This window comes from Rhinolophus ferrumequinum, chromosome 14, assembly GCF_004115265.2.
Source record: "Rhinolophus ferrumequinum isolate MPI-CBG mRhiFer1 chromosome 14, mRhiFer1_v1.p, whole genome shotgun sequence".
NCBI classification, from domain to species: Eukaryota; Metazoa; Chordata; class Mammalia; order Chiroptera; family Rhinolophidae; genus Rhinolophus; species Rhinolophus ferrumequinum.
This window is the reverse complement of record NC_046297.1, coordinates 72,233,368-72,250,040: the sequence shown is the minus strand read 5'-3', so window position 1 is coordinate 72,250,040 and position 16,673 is coordinate 72,233,368.

Here is a 16,673-nt window from a genome sequence, read left to right as displayed (position 1 = left end):
GACGGTGGAGCAGTTTGTGCCTATGAACACTCAGTCTCAGGAAGACCAGGAGGAGCAGCTGCCGGAGAGCTGGACCCGCGTGGAGGAGTGGGAAGACGTGGACGGTTCTCCAACCAGCAGAGGCCGGAGAAAGCGAAGGTCGTTGCGGCCGTGTGGGCTGGGAAGTGCTTGCTGAGGCAGCCCAGGTGCAGGACTTGTGGTCCCAGGAGGAAATGCTTGCTAAGTCCTCTGTGGGAGTTGCGGGTGAGGTCAAGGTCGTCCCTCACCCCCAGGTTGGGGAGGACTTGGAGCCCTCGCCCTGTGGAGAGGGCACACGTTGTGGGGCCAACGTACAGCCCTGGCGAATGACTGTGGACTATGGGGAATTGCCTTCCATCCCTGATTTGATGGACCGCTTGACTGTTTGCTTGGGAACGTACCACCTTGTAATGGAACCGGTGGATGTTTGCTTCCTTTGTCTTGACTGGCCGCCATCGAGAACATGTAAGCACCTTGGCTGTGAGCCATTGGTGTTCCAGCACGGTGCCCTGAGAGCCCTGGCTGTGTCCAGGAGGTCTCGCTGTGCCCAGAGAAAGTGGCAGTGCCCTGAGAGGCCCTGGTTGTGCCCGGGAAGACTGGTGGTACCCTAAGAAGCCCAGGAAGTCTGGCTGTGCCCAGAAGGACTGGTGATGCCCTGAGAAACCCTGGCTGTGCCCAGAGAGCCTGGCTGTGTCCAGGATATTGCATTCACCTCCAGGCTCCTCGCACAGGGCCGCTCGCGGAAGACACTTGTCGCGTAGATTGTGAGGCGAGACCCTGGAGGTGGGGACAGAGCCAGGAGTGCAGGAGCCAGGAGCCACCTCGGCCTCACCTGGGAAGGTGTTGGCTCGGGTAGTAAATGGCCGTCAACTGTGATGGGATGGCCATCAACTGTGGCTAGTCGGCCATCAACTATAACCAGTGAGCCATTGGCCACTAATATAACTGCCGTGGCAGTTAGCACGGCAGATTGAAGCCCAGGAAGTCTGGCTGTGCCCAGAAGGACTGGTGGTGCCCTGAGAAACCCTGGCTGTGCGCAGAGAGCCTGGCTGTTTCCAGGAGATTCGGATTGCAGTTAGCAAGGGGTTGGTTGGTTGATTGGTTGGCAGAGAAGCAGACGGCGGGTTGCACATCCTGTGGCTCCTGCTTCCTGTGTCTCCAACCCAGCCACCAGCAAGACTATAGTGGTATGACACCCCTACCGATGGCTCCGTGGGTGTTCCTTTTTGGCCTCACCGTATCGTGCGGTCTTATGGGGGGAGAGGGAGTAGAGACCCCGCATGACCATTTCTCTGCCTCTCAGTCTCTCTCTTCACCTCTGTCTCTTTCTCTCTCCTTCTCCTACCTCCAGAGCCGAGCAGTGGAAGGAGGAGTCGGAGTGGGAGGGAATCCTGGAGGCAGGGGGATGAGGGAGTAGAGAGGACCAACAAGGGGCAGTGCGGGCGCTTTTTAGAGGGAAGGACAAGGAGAAGTGCTGGGCCCTAGGAGAGCCCCTACCTTTCTACCCTGGGCACAGGTGCTCCTGGAGGCCGGGAGGGGCTGCAAGGCTTGGCTTGGCTCCGGATGGCCCCTCCCCATCCCCAGCCCTTCCCCACTAAGTGAGTCCTTGGGTTTGGAGATCGGCCCCTCCCTCCAGAGTACAGCACACACTCCAGAATCTGCTCCAACCGACCCCGTCTCCCAAGGGCATGCTGAGTCTTGGGGTGCACATTTTCAGTGGAGGGGTGTCCTAGGAGAGGCTTTGGGGGGCAAGGCGTGTGCAGACTAGGTGTCCACAGGGATAGTGTGAAGCCCCTCATAGTGAGGTGTGTTCTGGCATACAATTAACCCCTGGTCGTTCACAGAAGGTGAACGCATTCACAAGACTCAGAAAAGCAGGAGAGCAAGGAAAGGTTTTATTCAAGTTAGGAAGCCAGTGGCAGCTGGGTAATAAAGAGAGAAACACCAGCTGGGTGGAGGTGGGGGTGGGGTGGCCAAGGGCAGAGTCTCAGAGTAGACAGCTGCCCCTAACTTCAGGTTAACTTTTTCTTATGTAGGAAAGGGGGAGTTGGTCAGGCAGGTCTGAAGGCTGACATCCTTCCTGGGGCCTGGTCTGTTTGAAGACAATGTTATCTCTGGACTTGGACTCGGTCACCTAGGCCTGGGACTTTATGAGTCACCAGTAAAAACTGCCGGGGAGTTGTAAATTGGATTCCGGTGTCCGGGTGCCTGAGGATTAAGAAATTGCTCTTTTCAGGTTAGGATTTTGTTAATTAAATGGATTCACGGGGTATGGGTAGCCTTGAGAAAGGGAACAGAACAGAGTTCTTCAGTTGATCAGTGAGGGGAGAAACAAAGAGAAAACAGCTGAATATCAGGATGGATCAAACTGCAGACTAAGTCTAATTACAGGTGGCTAGATAGCCAGCTATGCTGTGAGTCACACTGCAAACAAGCTAAGTCAAATTACGTTATTGATTCCCTGAATTTCACCCTTACAGGGTGGAGGAGGGAGGAGGGCCAAGTGCCCCGAGGGTGGGGAGTGTGTGGGGAGACACAGCCAAGAGGGAGAGGCTACTATGGCCTGAATGTGTCCCCCTAAGCTCTTATGTTGAATCCTAACCCCCAGTGTGATACCAGGATCCAGTCCCCACTGACCTCTGGCCTTGGCTGCCCAAAGACCCCTGATCCCTGACCAGGCTGCATTAGGACGCTCCCCACGGTGCTTCTTTCTCTCTTCTGGTCCCCTCCCCCAGCACCCCCGAGGGAGGGCCTCTCCCACGGTGCAGGAATTCCCAGCTTGCACCCTACTTGCGGCAGCTGGGGTGGCATAGATTATTAGCCTGCTTCCTCCAGGAGGGGTGGCCAGGCTGCCCAGCCCAGCCCTTGGTTCTGGGGGACCTGGCTGTGGGGCAGCAGGTGCAGGGTTCTCTGAGCCTCAGCCATCACTGCTCTCTAAGGGAGCCTCAGAGCTAATGGCGGCTCCTATGGATGGGGAACCTGAGGTCCGAGAGGGGCAGGGCGTCACCAGGTGAAGCAAACGGCCTCCTTTGCGTTTCTGTCAGCCTCAGGCTGAACCTGTGGGCATGGTCAGGCAGCTGGTGCTCCTCAGCCCCGTTCTCTGGGGCCCACCTGTCATCTCCGGCCTCTCCTGCCCCAGTAGGCATTGCTCTATCTGGCCAAACAAGCTCCCCTTTCTTAGCCACCCTAAACAGCCCTACCCAGACAACCAGATAACTCACGCTGGCCCCAGGCCACCTGGGGACACCCCCTCAGGAGGGGCATGGCCGGGGCTGAAGCCAGACCGCAGGGCTGTAGCGTGGCCTAGTGGGGGCGGCCTTGCCAGAGGCATGACCCACATGGCAGGGCAGGGTTTGCTCTCACTAAGTCCCCCCACTCCTGCTGGCCAGTCCTGCTCTTCCCTCTGCACCCACTGTCCTCCCAGAGCTGCAGCCTCACCCCTGTCTCATAATGGCTGGCAGTCCCAGCTGGAAGCCTGGGAAAGGCCTGGCCTCACACCCTCCCTACCCAGCCCTTCTCCTCAGGGCAGGCTGGCTCAAGGGTCCCTGTTTCTTATGCAGCTGCCATAGATAACCCGTAAACACTGCCGTGTGGCCTCTCCCCAGCCTCATGCAGTGCCAGCGACCTCATCTAGGGAGCGGTACTTGCTCCCTGCCTCTCCCCGGAGGCCAGAGCACCATTTTCGTCAATTTAATATTCAGCGTTCAGTTATCACAGCCCTGAATACCCTCCAGGGCAGCAGCCTGCCATTATATTTCCTTTCTTATATGACGTTTGTTTCTCCCTGGAATTTCAAATTGCTCATTTCCCGTATCGTTACCCCACACGCTTTCCCCCTCTGAGGTGCCATCACACAGGCCGTCCCACGGGGTCTGCTTCCCTGTTTGGTTTGTGTTTCTCGATTTGTTTCCCCCTTCCTGGAATAAAAGATCTTGAGAAAATAAAATTGCTGATCAGGCAGCTCCTGCGTCCAGCTCTCTGTGTCTCTACGGCCACTGGATAAAGCCCCAATTCCAAGCCAGCTTTCTGGGGATCCACCCAGCTCCCCCACGTGCCCCCACCCCACTGCAGCCGCGGGGAGGAAGCCCACCCCTTCTGCAGGTCTCTCTACCCGTCCCCTTTGCCCGCCCCTTCTGTGCCCGCCCACCCCTGTCCCTACCTCTGCCTCTTTCTCTCTGCAGCCCCCTTGGGCCCCTCCCCATCCTGCCAGCGCTGTCTTCCCAGAATCCCTCAGAAGCAAACGCCCCCCGTCATTCTCTCCCAGACGCCCCTGCAGCTGCTTGGCTGTCGCGCGCTCTTTCCTGCCGCCCACCTCTGTCCACCTCGCTCTGTTCCAGAATGCCTCCTCCCTCTGACTGCCCCCCTTGGAGGAGTCCTAGACCTCTTGCGCAAACTCCACCGTAGTGACCTCTGAGCACAGCCTTCTCTACTCAGCCCCAGAAAGGGCCAGGGCCACCAGGTGTCCCTCCCTGGGTCCCCTTCTATGCCCATGGCTGGGCCCCAAGCAGGACTCTGACCAGAAGGAGGAAACCTGGAGGCTGCTGGGGGCTCAGCTGGAAAAGGCAGGATCAGGTCTCAGCCACTGACCTGTCTCCGGCCACAGCCCCACACAGAGCACACCAAGCCTTGGCTCGGGGAGCTCCAGGGAGGGAAGCCTTGCTTAGAGGCTGCTCCCAAAGACAGAAGAGGGGGTGAGCTCCTCACCCGAGGAGTAATCAAATGGCTCTGGAGAGATGGTCAGACCAGGGGCCCCCGAGGCCCTCTCTGATACCACACTTGCCTGTCTCTGAAGCGCCCATGCTACTCTCCCTCCTCCACGCCTTCCACAGGGAACGGTCGCCATCTGCCAAACTCCTATTCATGCGCCAAAGCCCTGCTCTCGTCTCTCTCTCCTCCACAGACATCGTTCTGTACCCCCACCCTTGGTGTCACCTCTGTGGACCCACCCCACCCCTCCCCGTCTTGCACCTGTCTGGTGCTCCCTGAGGACGGAGACCCCCATGCCAGCCCTGCACCCCCGCCTCACACCGTGTGCCCGGGACCTCCCCTCCTCCGAGGGCCCTGGGCTCCCGGCTCCTGCTGCCAGCTTGTCTGGCGTCTTCCCTGCCAGCAGTCTGGGTGTGAAGGAGGCTATTTTTAGCCTCTGTTATCCCCGTAATTATCTTGTCTCTGTTTTGCCCTGGTGCCTGGTTCTGCCAGAAAATGTCAGTCTGTCTCTCCACACTCAGGGGAAATGGGGACAAGGGGGACCCGAGATCTTCCTCTGCTCACACCCGGGGGTCTCTGTCCATCCACTTAATGAAGACCAGGGAGCCTTACAGGAAGTTCTGACACCTCCCAGCCAAAGGGGACTGGGCACTGGACAGTGGCTGGGGATTCCAGACTGAATGCCCCTTGTGCTCCCACAGCCCTAGAAACAGGACCTGGCTGGAGGAAGAGGTGTCACGCAATTGAAACCAGCCACGCAATGAATTCTCGTCAGTGAGAACTCAGACCTGGCCTTGGGAGCAGAAACCCTGCTCTCCTCTTGTCCCTGGACAAAGCAAGAGCTTGTGGGCCACTCAGACCCCTCCATTGCCTGTGTGGAAGCCTGTGAGGAGACCCTAAGTGCGGCTTGCTCTGTTTAGCAAGCGCAGTAGCCCGTGGCTGTGCGGGGCTTCCTCATTAAGCACAGATGGGATGTGGGCAAGCACACTGCAGGCCGGGCTGCTCAGTCCTTCCTTTGCTGGAGACAGGCGCCTGTGGAAGGGGTGGGGGGGCGTGGAACGAGGCCCCTCAGCCAGGTGGGGCAGGTGACACGCCTGAGAATCTGAGGCCGGGCTCCACCCAGGACTCCAGTTTCCCAGCCCCAGATCAAAGTGCCTCCCCTCAACTCCGCCTCCTGAGGTTGGTTCCTCTGTTCCCGAGCCTCCTTTGGCTCCCCTCAGCCGGGCTTCCAAGGCCCTTCACCTGCACCCCCCTGCCCTGCTCCCGTGGCAGCCCACACATGGGACTCCCAAACACTCCCCAGTGGCTTAGCCTGCTCACACCTGCCCCCGGCCAGCCTGTTCCATCATCTGCGGGTGGCACATGGGCTGCTCCCCCAGGAAGCGCCCCCCGTGATGCTTGCTCTCGTCCAGGTGAGCTCTAGCGAATGAGTCTGCCTAGACAAGTGGCCCGTATCACAGCCCTGCTCCCATCCCTGCAAGTCTCCCCACCCCAAGAACAAGAAAAGGCCCCCCGGGCTGGCACTTGGGCCCCAGGAACAAACAGCTAATATCTCCCACACACAGGCCTGGCCACCCCCATGACAGACTCAGTCACCCTGCGTGGGCCTGTCCTCTGCTTGCAGTGTGGTTCTGCAGCCAGCGAAGGCCAATGTGTTTCAGTGAGCAACGGACAGGGGCTCCCTCAGTGCAGGGCTGGGCCTTCCCTGCGTGGTTCTCTCTCCCCGATGCTCATTTCTGATGTTGTTGGTCTTTATTTGCTGCCTCCTTGCATTTCCGCTCCTCTCCCTTCCCCACCATCTAGGTGTTGCTATGGGAACCGGGCTTTAGGCTGTGGTACCTACAGCATCCTTGATGGGCAGGTCTCAGGGGCACCTGTGTGTGTGTGTCTGTGCGTTCGAATGTGTGTGGCCCTGCGGTTTCCTGATCGAGGTCAGGAGGTCCAGAGAGGGGAGGCGAGGACTAGAAACCACACCCTTAAGGCATTGCAGCATCCCCGCCATGGTAGAACACTGTCCCTGCCATCTTCCCTTTCCTCATGGGAACCCGCCCTGGGCTGTCGCCATTCTGACCCTGGTTGACATCAGCTTGGTCATCACTGTCCAGGAAGGCCATTGTAGCGGCCTCAACCCTGTCCCCACTGCCCTTGCTGCTGTCATTCCCCTTTTGCCTCCCTTTGACCTCTGGGCAGGGCTGGGCACTGCCGAGCGAATTCAGCCTTGTTCCTCATGCAGCTTCAGGAGCTCATGTCACCGTGCTGGGCCCCAGGCTCCCCAGAACTAACACAAGGTGACCGCAGCTGCAGGCCTCGGGCATGATCACACTCAGTGCAGACTCCCTGAGGACAAGTCCTTGCTGTCCCCTTGGCACCCCTCCTCCCACCTTGATTTCCCCATCTCTGCAATGGCAGCACCTGGGCCTTTGTCAAATTGCTGCTTACTTGCGGGGAGCCCCGGGGAGACGGAGCGGAGCGGGTAGAGAGGGGAGGGCACAGCGGCTCTGCAGTGGCACCTCCAGGCTCTGTGCCGCTGTGCTGACAGAAACCCCGCCTGTCTTCCGGCCTCCCGCCCACCTGGGAGCTCCGTGCCTGGAGTCCCAATGAGCTGTGTGGGTGGGAGGAGAGCCTCAGGGGGGCTGGGCCTTCCTGAAGCCACCACACTCCTCCCAGCCTGGCCCGGAAGCAGCACGCTGGGACTGGGTAGGCTCTGAAGAGCCAGAAAGTAGGATTCATCCCATAGCAGAGCCCTGGGGCCCCCCAGACTGGGCTCCCAGGGTAGGGCCATGGCTGCCCCCTCAGACAGGGCAGGGACTCGCCCCCTGCCATGTGCCACGAGTCATGTTTTCTTCCTCAGCTCTACTCCTGACAAGGGGCCATCCTGACCCTCTCCCCTCAGCCCGCGCAGAGTAATACTTCCTGCACTGAGTAATACTTTGGATATATCAAGTTAAATAAAATATGTGATTAAAATCAATTTCATCTCTTTATTTTGTGTGGCCACTAGGAAATTCAAGTGGCATTTGCGGCTCATTCTGTTTTTGCTGTCCGGTGCTGCCTGCCGTGCCCAGGGAAGGGAAGAGCTTCCTTCCAAGGGTGCAGGGACAGGGCCCTCCAGGGGAGGCCCAGGGGAAGAAGGCAGGGGCTGGCTTGCTGATCCTGACTTCCCTGCTTAACCACCGGGCAGCCTTGGGGGCCCCAGAGGGCTCTGTGCTCTGGGAAAGGCTCTGCCCAGAGTCTGAGATGGCCCAAGTCACCACGAAGGTGCTGCTGGTCTGCAGCCTTCAGGCCACAAGCAGTTACTGTCAGAGAGTGACTGAGGACACCACAGGGGTGGGGGGACAGGCTGCGACCCAGGCCACCCCCTCTCCTGGCAACAATGGCTTCTAGCACCTGAGGCCAGTTCCACGCTTATTCCCAGAGAGGTGCCCTTCCAAAATCATGATGGGGCCTGTGCCCTGCTTGGCCTCCTGGGGACACAGACCCGAGACTGGGACTTCCTCTTAAAGAGGCAGCAGCGTGAGAGGGTCTTCCCCAGAGACAGCAGTGACCCCCGTGCTCCCGCCCCACCCCCGGCACCTGCACATGGAGGCCAGGACAGCCACACACGCATGCCCTCACACGTGCATTGCACGCACATCCTCACACACACAGTCACACACCATCCCTATGTGGTCAGGGCAGATCGGGTTCGTACAGAAATCTACGAGTCGATCACTTGCAGCCCCTGGCCCACCCACCTGGAGGAAGGAGACCAGGTTTGCCGAGAGACACAGCTGCCAGCCTCTCCGCTGTGGCTACAGGACCTGCAAGTGGGATCCCTCCTGGGAGTGGGCTCTCTGCCCCTCAATGGGCTATGGCTCTTCATCACGACAGGAAAGGGTGACCTGGCGACCCCCTTGCTGCAGTGTGATGAGCAGGCGGTGGGTACTCCTGCACCGGCCTCAGGGGCGTTGGTGGAGGTCCCCGCCCCCCACCCCCGCCGCTCACCCCAGGCTCCCAGGCTCTGAGAAGCTATGTCATAGGTGTGTGACCAGGTGCTGACAGGACAGTGCGTGGTCAGCGTAGACAGTGGGAAGTCTAGGGGCTCTCCAGCTTGCTGCCAAGGGCTCCTGGCATGGCCTGAGTGGGGCCTGCCTACCAGGATCTGGCCCCCCGAGGCTCCTCCTAGGTGCCAGGCCAGGCACACAGCGGCTAGGCACAAACCAGCTCTGACTGCTCCTTCCTCACCACCTGTCTACCCCCTCATTCATTCATTGATTCATTCCTTCATTCATTCGTTCGCTCCTTCCATGTGGCTGACTGTTGGTAGGTGCCCTCCACACATCAATCGTTCGACAGACTCGGCACCCATGGGTGACATTGGGCCTGGAGGTGAGCTCAGGCACAGCACCCACCATCCTGTCAGCCATGCAGGGGATGCTGCAGTCAGTGACACCCTGTCTGTCATTCGCCCCCAGGAGGGAGGGCTTGCCCAGGGCCCCCCACAGCCTCCTGCAACCGGCAGAGCTGCTCATCTTCCCAGACTCCCTCTCCCTCCCCACCTGGCTCTTGCACACCTCCTTCCTTCCTGCCGTCACTCTCCAAAGCATCCTGGGCTGGGCTGGGAGGTGTCTGGGAAGCCCTGCCCGTGGAAACCTCCCACAGTGCTCCCAGTTCTCCCCATGGGGCAGGTGCCAGGAAGAGGACCGGCGGGATCTGCCCAGGCCAGAGGTGGCTTTGGGTTGCAGAATGCCCTTGTTGGATGTACTGCTAATTTCTCAGATCCGTTCTCTAGGGAGGGCGCAGGTTCCCCTGAGGCCCCTCAAGCTGAGGGTGGCAGCGGGCTTCGCCACTCCCCTAGCTGCCCTCTGGTCAGTTGTGACTTGTGAAGAAAGAATTCCACTGAAAATGTCCTTGTCCTCAGGGCAGCTGCGTTCCCCTGGCATCCACTCCCATTTATCTTTTCCGGGCTCTTGGAGGCACGGCCTGGGCAGTGGGAGCTGAAAGCAGAGCAGCCGGGGCTCAGGGACACGAGGAACCACGGTTCTGGAATGACCCAGCGAGCCCAAACCCGTGGAATGAACTCCGGCACACAACACCCCAGTGGTGGTGTTGGGGACACATGCCCTGTCAGGGGACACCTATCCCCAAGGGTCTTCTTAGTGAAGGTCAGGAGTGCCTCAGAAGATCCCCAAAACTGAGGCCTAGCAGAGGCTGAGGGAGCCTTCCTGGGGGCGGCAAGGCCTGCCTTCGGGCGCTGCAACAGCCATGGTGACACCGTTGTCTGAGGACCTGTCTGGGTCAGGGACCAGGTCCCTGGGACAGGGGCTAATCACAGCATCCAGACGGCGGTCCTTCTGGGCCTCAGAGAACCAACCGACGGTCACGTGCCTGGGCGTTCCCTCAACTGTCGGTGCATCAGTTGGAGGATGGAATTTTGGGGTCAGGTGGCTGTTGGGGACAGGGCCGGCCAGGTAACTGCAATTTCAGGAGCCAAATTCCCAGGGAGCCCTGGGGATAGGACTCCCTTGCAGTGGGCTCTCAGGAGGTACCCAACCCTCCCTGCTGGGCGCTCAGCCCTCCTGGGGAGCCAGCGCCACTCCACTGTCCCTTCCACGTGCTGCCTTGGCAGCTCGTCCTGGACTGACAGCTGCACCCAGTGTGGCGCGCTCCTCACCCCTCAGGGCCCACCGCAGCCAGCATTGGAGACTGACTGTGGCCTCTGGTCTGCCTGCTTTCTCCTCAGTCTCCCTGAAGCTCACAGGCCTCTGCTCACCTCCAGATGACATTGAGAAAAGCCCGGCACACTTGGGCCGGTGGGGAGCCAGGCTGTCCTGGGTCATCTCAGCCTGGCTTGGCTCCCATCCTCGGGGACTCATCCGCGTCCTCAAAATCCCCTCTGGCTGTGGCCATTCATGGGCGGCTTTCTCACAGGATAACTTGCTGTCCTGTGTCTGGGGGAACTGTCCCAGGACAGCTGGACTCAGGCCACCCTGCGGAGTTGCTGAGTGACCTCGGGCCAGCACTACCTCCCTGACCCCAGATATCGAAAAGACACCCCTTGAGTTTGCCCACAAGCCAGAGGGGCTGGTGTCCACCCCTCACACCGCACCCCCCCACGTGAACCTCCACCTACTCTGGGCCCCTCTAGGCCTGCTCAGACCTCTTCCTGTCTGCTCCTCAGGTCCCCAAGAGAAGGAGCCGTGGGCACTGGGCCGAGCTCCCTCATGCCGGCTCCCCTCCCTTGGGCCGAAGGTAGAGCTGGCTGGCATTTTCTTACCCTTCTTTTAAGCCTCACATCATCTTTGGTTTTAAATAAGTGCTCTTTTTTCTAAAGGCAATCCATGCTCATTACAGACAAATTGGATATTTTTGGAAAAGATACAGGAAAAAAAAAAATCATCCGTAATCCCGGCACCCAGAGATAAGTCTTAATTTTAAATTAGAATCGCATGCCTTTAGATTGCACGTGGGATCCTGGGCAGTTTCCCACGTCATTAAACAGTCTTCAAAAGCAGGATTTTTACCCACTGCCCTTCCTCCTCTGTTTCTGAGCATGTGTGGCTATTTTAAACTCGTGAAGAATCCTTGAGCCGTGAATTTTTTTATGCATTTCTCATCTTTTCCATAGATTAAATTTCTGGAAGTGGGTTGGGGAAAGAGGAGGGCAGTGGGGCCGGTGGAGTGGGCGGCTCTGGGGAGTCATTATGACTTAAGGTCGGGGGGATGGGGCAGGCGAGGTCAAGGGAGGTCAGAGCCCTGGTGTGTGGCTGGTGGTGTCTGAGGATGCCATCCCCCGGGGGAGGAGGTGAGGGCCGTGAGGGGCGCACCTGCAATTGCTACCTAGTCCAGCCCATGGAGGGCCCTGTGGTCCCCTCCTGTGGGGAACCGGTGGGAGCAGGGTGGGGTGGACGGTCCAGGGAAGGCCGAGGGTACAGCAGGGCCTCTCAGAGCACATGGCCGGTCCCCTGCTTGGCTGGTCTGCACTGCCTCATGTGGCTGGGTGCCGTGCGCACTGGCCCTGCCTGAGCTGTGGGTGGAGGGATAGTGGGAAGCCAGTGCGGCTGCTGCCACACAACTCAGGACACAGACTCACAGAGCCTCTGGGCGGGGAGCCTGGAGGGACAGGCTGGGGCCCAGGGGCCTTAGGGCGTGGGCAGCGCCTGGGGCTGCGAATGTCAGTCAAGGTAGGGTCCTCCTCCTTGCCCCTCCCCTAGGTCCCACAGAGAGCCCTCGGAGCTGCGAGACTGACCGGGGGCTTGGTAAGGTTGGGTAACTGACTGAGGTGGGGGCCTGGTGTGGTCTGGGCCCTGCCCCGGCAGGTGTGACTGATGCTGCCCTGGGTCCCTGCAGGAGGCGCCGCTCTTCATGGTAGCCGCACCCAGTGATGGCTTCCACCGTCCCCACTGGAGGTCCAGCCTCCTGTCTCCCACTGAGGAAGAAGAGGAGGAGGAGCTGGATGTTGGTGAGCGGGGCCAGTGGGCGCCCACAAACCCCTGGTCCCGGCTCTGAGCGGGTCGCTCTTTGGGGGCCTTTGTTTCTAGGCTCAGGTCTAAGTGTGTGCTCTGTGCCTGCAGAGTGCAGGCGGCGTGGGTTGCCCTGAGGGAGGTGGCCTGGGTGGAGGGACGGCTATCCACACCCCTCCTCTGGGATCCTCTCCTGACACTGTCCGGGGCAGCAGGCAGACAGAAACTTCCAGAAGGGCTTCAGTGAACCAGCACAGACCAGGGCCGTGCTTCCGCTGCCTTACAAGGCAGGCGAGATTTACTGTGGTGGCCTCAGTCTTCTGCACCCCACTTTCAGCATGCTGAAGGCCACAGCCATCCCCGTACTCAAGAACTCGGGCTCCACAGCTCTCCGGGGGACACCTGGCGACCCCCATCCCCTGTGGTGGGGCAGGGTGGAGTCTCCTATCACCCTTCGCCCAGGCTGCCTGGGGACACAACCCCTGGAGAGCACTAACAACAGGCATTCTAAGTTTATTTGTGGTCCCAGAGGTTCCAGTGCCTGGCACGTACTGGCTTCTCTAACCGCTTTGAGTGAGTGAGTGAATGAATGCATGGCTCCAGCTGCTAACAGGTCCGTGTCGTCAGTGAGGTGGCCTAACAAGCCTGGGCCTTGCATTCGCTGCAGGACGCGGCCCTCGCTGTGGGTGTCCGCTGGGGTTCCCAGAGCAGCCCCTCATATCTGCCGTCACTGGCTCGGGTGTGGGACACGCTGAGATGCCCACGGCAGGTTCCCTTTTATGACATGCACAGGAGCTAGGAGATGAGCTGGACCGGAGGGGGTGGCTCCCTGTCTGCAAGCAGGGCGGGGCCTGACCCACCCTGGGACACGACTTTGTTTCCATTCCCAATGAGATGCTGGTTCGCAGCTTTTCTTTTCTCTGATCAAAGAAGTATCAACTACCCTTGTAATAATGTTAGAGAATTTCGAAGTCACCGCTATCATATAGCTCCCAGGCTTGGTTCCATGCCCCACGCCCACGTCTCCAACCCCCAAAGTACCCTCCTTTGGTGTTTGTCTTTAAGCCATAGTCAAACAAAACTCACCATTGGCTCAGTATGCTTACAGCTGCAGTTTGGAGATTCAAACATTGTGTCTGCTGTTTATTTTAGTGCAAGGACAAGGGTAGGGACCTAGGTTGGTTCTTTTTGTCCCAAACGATGAGCAGTTCCTTTGGCACCCTGTTCTCCTCTGGGGCTGAGGTTTCATGTCCCCTGCGTGTCCCCTTTCCTGGGCTGGGGTTTGAATGCTGTCCCGGGACACTCCTCTGGCTAGTCACCACGCCCCTGGCCTGTCTCAGCGTCCAGTGAGGCCTGCGCCCTCTGTGTTTGCAGTTTCCCGACTACTTTCACACCATTTTTCCTGCAAATGCTTTGTAAAGAAGGCAGTTTGGGCCAGTGACGTAGGGTCGCAGCCGGGCCGGAAGCTGGAAGGCCTAGGGCTTCTCCTTGGTGCCCCAGCACAGGCTGCAGGGTCCCGGCACGGCCTCTCTGCTTCTCTGTCCTGCAGACCACCCAGGCAGGGCGATCATGGTGAAGCCCCTGAGCGACCGCCCACCCTGGGAGAAAATGCTCATGGACAGAATTGGGGTCATGTCGGCCACGGAGAAGAGCCTGTTTTTGGAGGTCATCTGCCATCACATCCAGGAGCATGACCAGGTGGGACCCTGGGAGACTCCTGGCTCAGCCCGCCACCCTCTACTTCTCCAGGGCTCACTGGGGGCTGTGGGTCCACGCCGCTCCTTGGCTCCCAGCAGCCCCTGAAGCCGCTGGCCTGGCATGGCGTGTGGAGGGCCAGGTGGGGCACAGACCCCACCACCTGCTGCCCAGACGTCACTGTCGGTGCCCATCAGCCACATGTTCACCCTGCCCCCCGGGGCCTCAGGGACTCTCAAGGACCCACCACTGCCCCCCAGGAAGCTCCCACCTGTGGGGGCCTCCTGTGACTGAGCTCAAGCCAGCATGGGGGACCCAGCCCAGCTCTCCCCTGATGCCGCATGTGCTCTGGCCCTCTGTCCAGTGTGAAGGTGGTTGAGCTTCTGGTGGGGTGGAGGCTGTCGTGGCCCTTCTCCACATTCCTGCTTCAGATTCTCGGGGGGTCTGGGGCTGACAGACAGGACCGAGAGGTAGGGATCACAGCATTACACATGTACCTATAGAGGGAGACGGGATCCAAGTACATGGACGGCTGGGGTTTGGGGGCTGGGAACCTGGCCCATGGCCGACCCAGGCATGGAGATCCTGGCCCGTGGGTGGGAGAAGAGCCATCCAGCAGCAGCAACAGCCTGTGCAAAGGCCCTGAGGCCAGCAAGATGGCACCACAAGAGGGTGGGAGCATGCTCAGAGGATGCAGCAAGACCAGGCATCACGGGCTCACCAGCCACGTTAAGGGATTCAGCGTCTATGCTATGGGTAGGGGGCTGCCCTGGGGTCAAGCAGAGGTGGGCATGGCCAGAATCACGCCTAGAGTGAGCCCTGGCAGGGCCCTGTCTGTCCTGGGCACTCTGGGCTTTCACCGCTGACATGGTGGAGCTGGCGGGGCTTGAGCTCTGTGCTCTGTCTGCCTATAGCTCAAGGAGCAGGTGTCAGATGCCAGCGTCCAGGAGCTCCTGGTGTCCTTGAACCTGGACCTCAAGCAGCCTTTAGAGAAGGTCAGTACCTGGGCAGGGCTGCCCCGGCTGTCCATGGTGCAAGCTGGAGAGGCTGGAGAAGCTGTGCCAGCTCAGGCTCCTCCCCTCCCTGCCCCAACCCTCCCCTCCCCAAGTGACTGACATGACCTGAAGCTCCCAGTGCATGGAAAGTGCCAGAAAGGCATGAGGGGTGCTGTAGCCATGAGGAGGCTCTGCTCATACCTTGGTTGCTCTAGGACACTCAGATCCGATCAGGTGGGCAAGGTCTGGAGGGGACTGTGGTCTCAGGAGCGCCAATTCCGCTGTTACCTCCCTCAGCATATTTACTAAGCATTGGCCACCAGCCGGGCAGGCCCTGTTCTGGGCTGGAGGGACGTGGCAGTGGACAGTGGACAGTGGCTGGGACAGCAGTGCCTGCCCTCATGGGCCTAACCCTCTAGCACGGCGACACACGAGACAGAGATATCAGCAATGAAAGTAGTTAAATGTGTTCCATTCAAGTTGTGCTGCCCAGTATAGAAACTACAAATTTCCATCGAGGGAAGAACAAAGGGGAATTCTAGAAGATTCTGAGTGTGGCCGCCTGCACCCATGTGAACGGTGGTTGGGGTGCAGAGCGTCATGGCTCCTCCTGGGTGCCTGAGGGGAGTGGGCCGGGAAGTCAGCTGTGGCCAGAGGGGTCTGAAGGCAAGGCTGCAGGGGTGCTCAGGGGGCTTGGTGTCCTGGGGGGGGCACAGGACAAGCTGGGGCCCAGCCCTGGGGTTGGGGATTAGGGGGAAGGACTGAGGCTCTAAATGCGGGGTTTGGGTGCCACCCCACAGAAACCACAAAGCTCGGAGCTCCAGGACCAGCACGAAAGCCATGTGGGGTGGGAGGGGGCTTTGGTATCCCCCGCTTGACTCAGCCTCACAGACAGCCTGGTCCAGCGGTGGCAGCGGTGGTGTGGGGCCTGGGGTGGGGGTTCCCAGATTTCACTCCCCCATCACCAGTGGGGACGCTGCCACTTTCCTGTGCCCCACTGGCCTGACAGCTGCTCCATCCTCCTCCAGACCCTCCTCTTCTATATCTACGGGCTGGTCCTCAGAGAGTGTACCAGTGTGGACCTGGTGAAGAAGCACCTGGCCGGCCTCCTCGAGCTGTCCCAGCAGTCGTCCAGCCAATGGGAGGTGGGTCCGCAGCCCTGGGACCCCACCCCTGTGGCTCACACAGCCCCTTGGGGAGCAGGTGACCTGGCTGCTTCCTGGCCCGTGCCCCCCCTATCCTTCCTGTCATGTGTCTGCCACTCTCACAGCACCCGGCACGCACTCTGTCAGTAAGCGTGGGGACCCCCAGTGCAGGCGCTGATCCAGAGTGGCCATGGGACCTGGCTGGCTGTATCCCGGCTCCATCCTGGCCTGGTGGCCCCCTGGGGTGCACGCTGTTCAGGGCAGGGGTGGGCAGGAGAGAGAAGGCCATGTCAGGCCCTGCCGCTCCGGACCAGTTCACGGGCTTCTCTGGCCCACAGAACATTGCACTGGCCATTGGCATCACGTCCACCTCGCACATGGAGGTGGTGTGGTCCATGCTGGAGCACCTGGGTCACACCGGGTCCCTGAAGTCATCCTTCACATCCCCGGACAGCCAGGTAGAGAGTGAACGGGGACGGGAGGGGCCGGTGGCCTGGAGAGCATCACTTGCCTGCTCTGAGCCTCCGTTTGCTCACTGGGAACAAAGGGGTGACCCCTGTCCATCCCAGCTCCCTGAGGGGAGAGTGTGTGAGATGCAGGCCTCTGAACTCACTGTGACCCTGCAGACGTGAGCCTGGTCCCCAGAGCCCCAAGCCTGGGAGCCAGAGCTT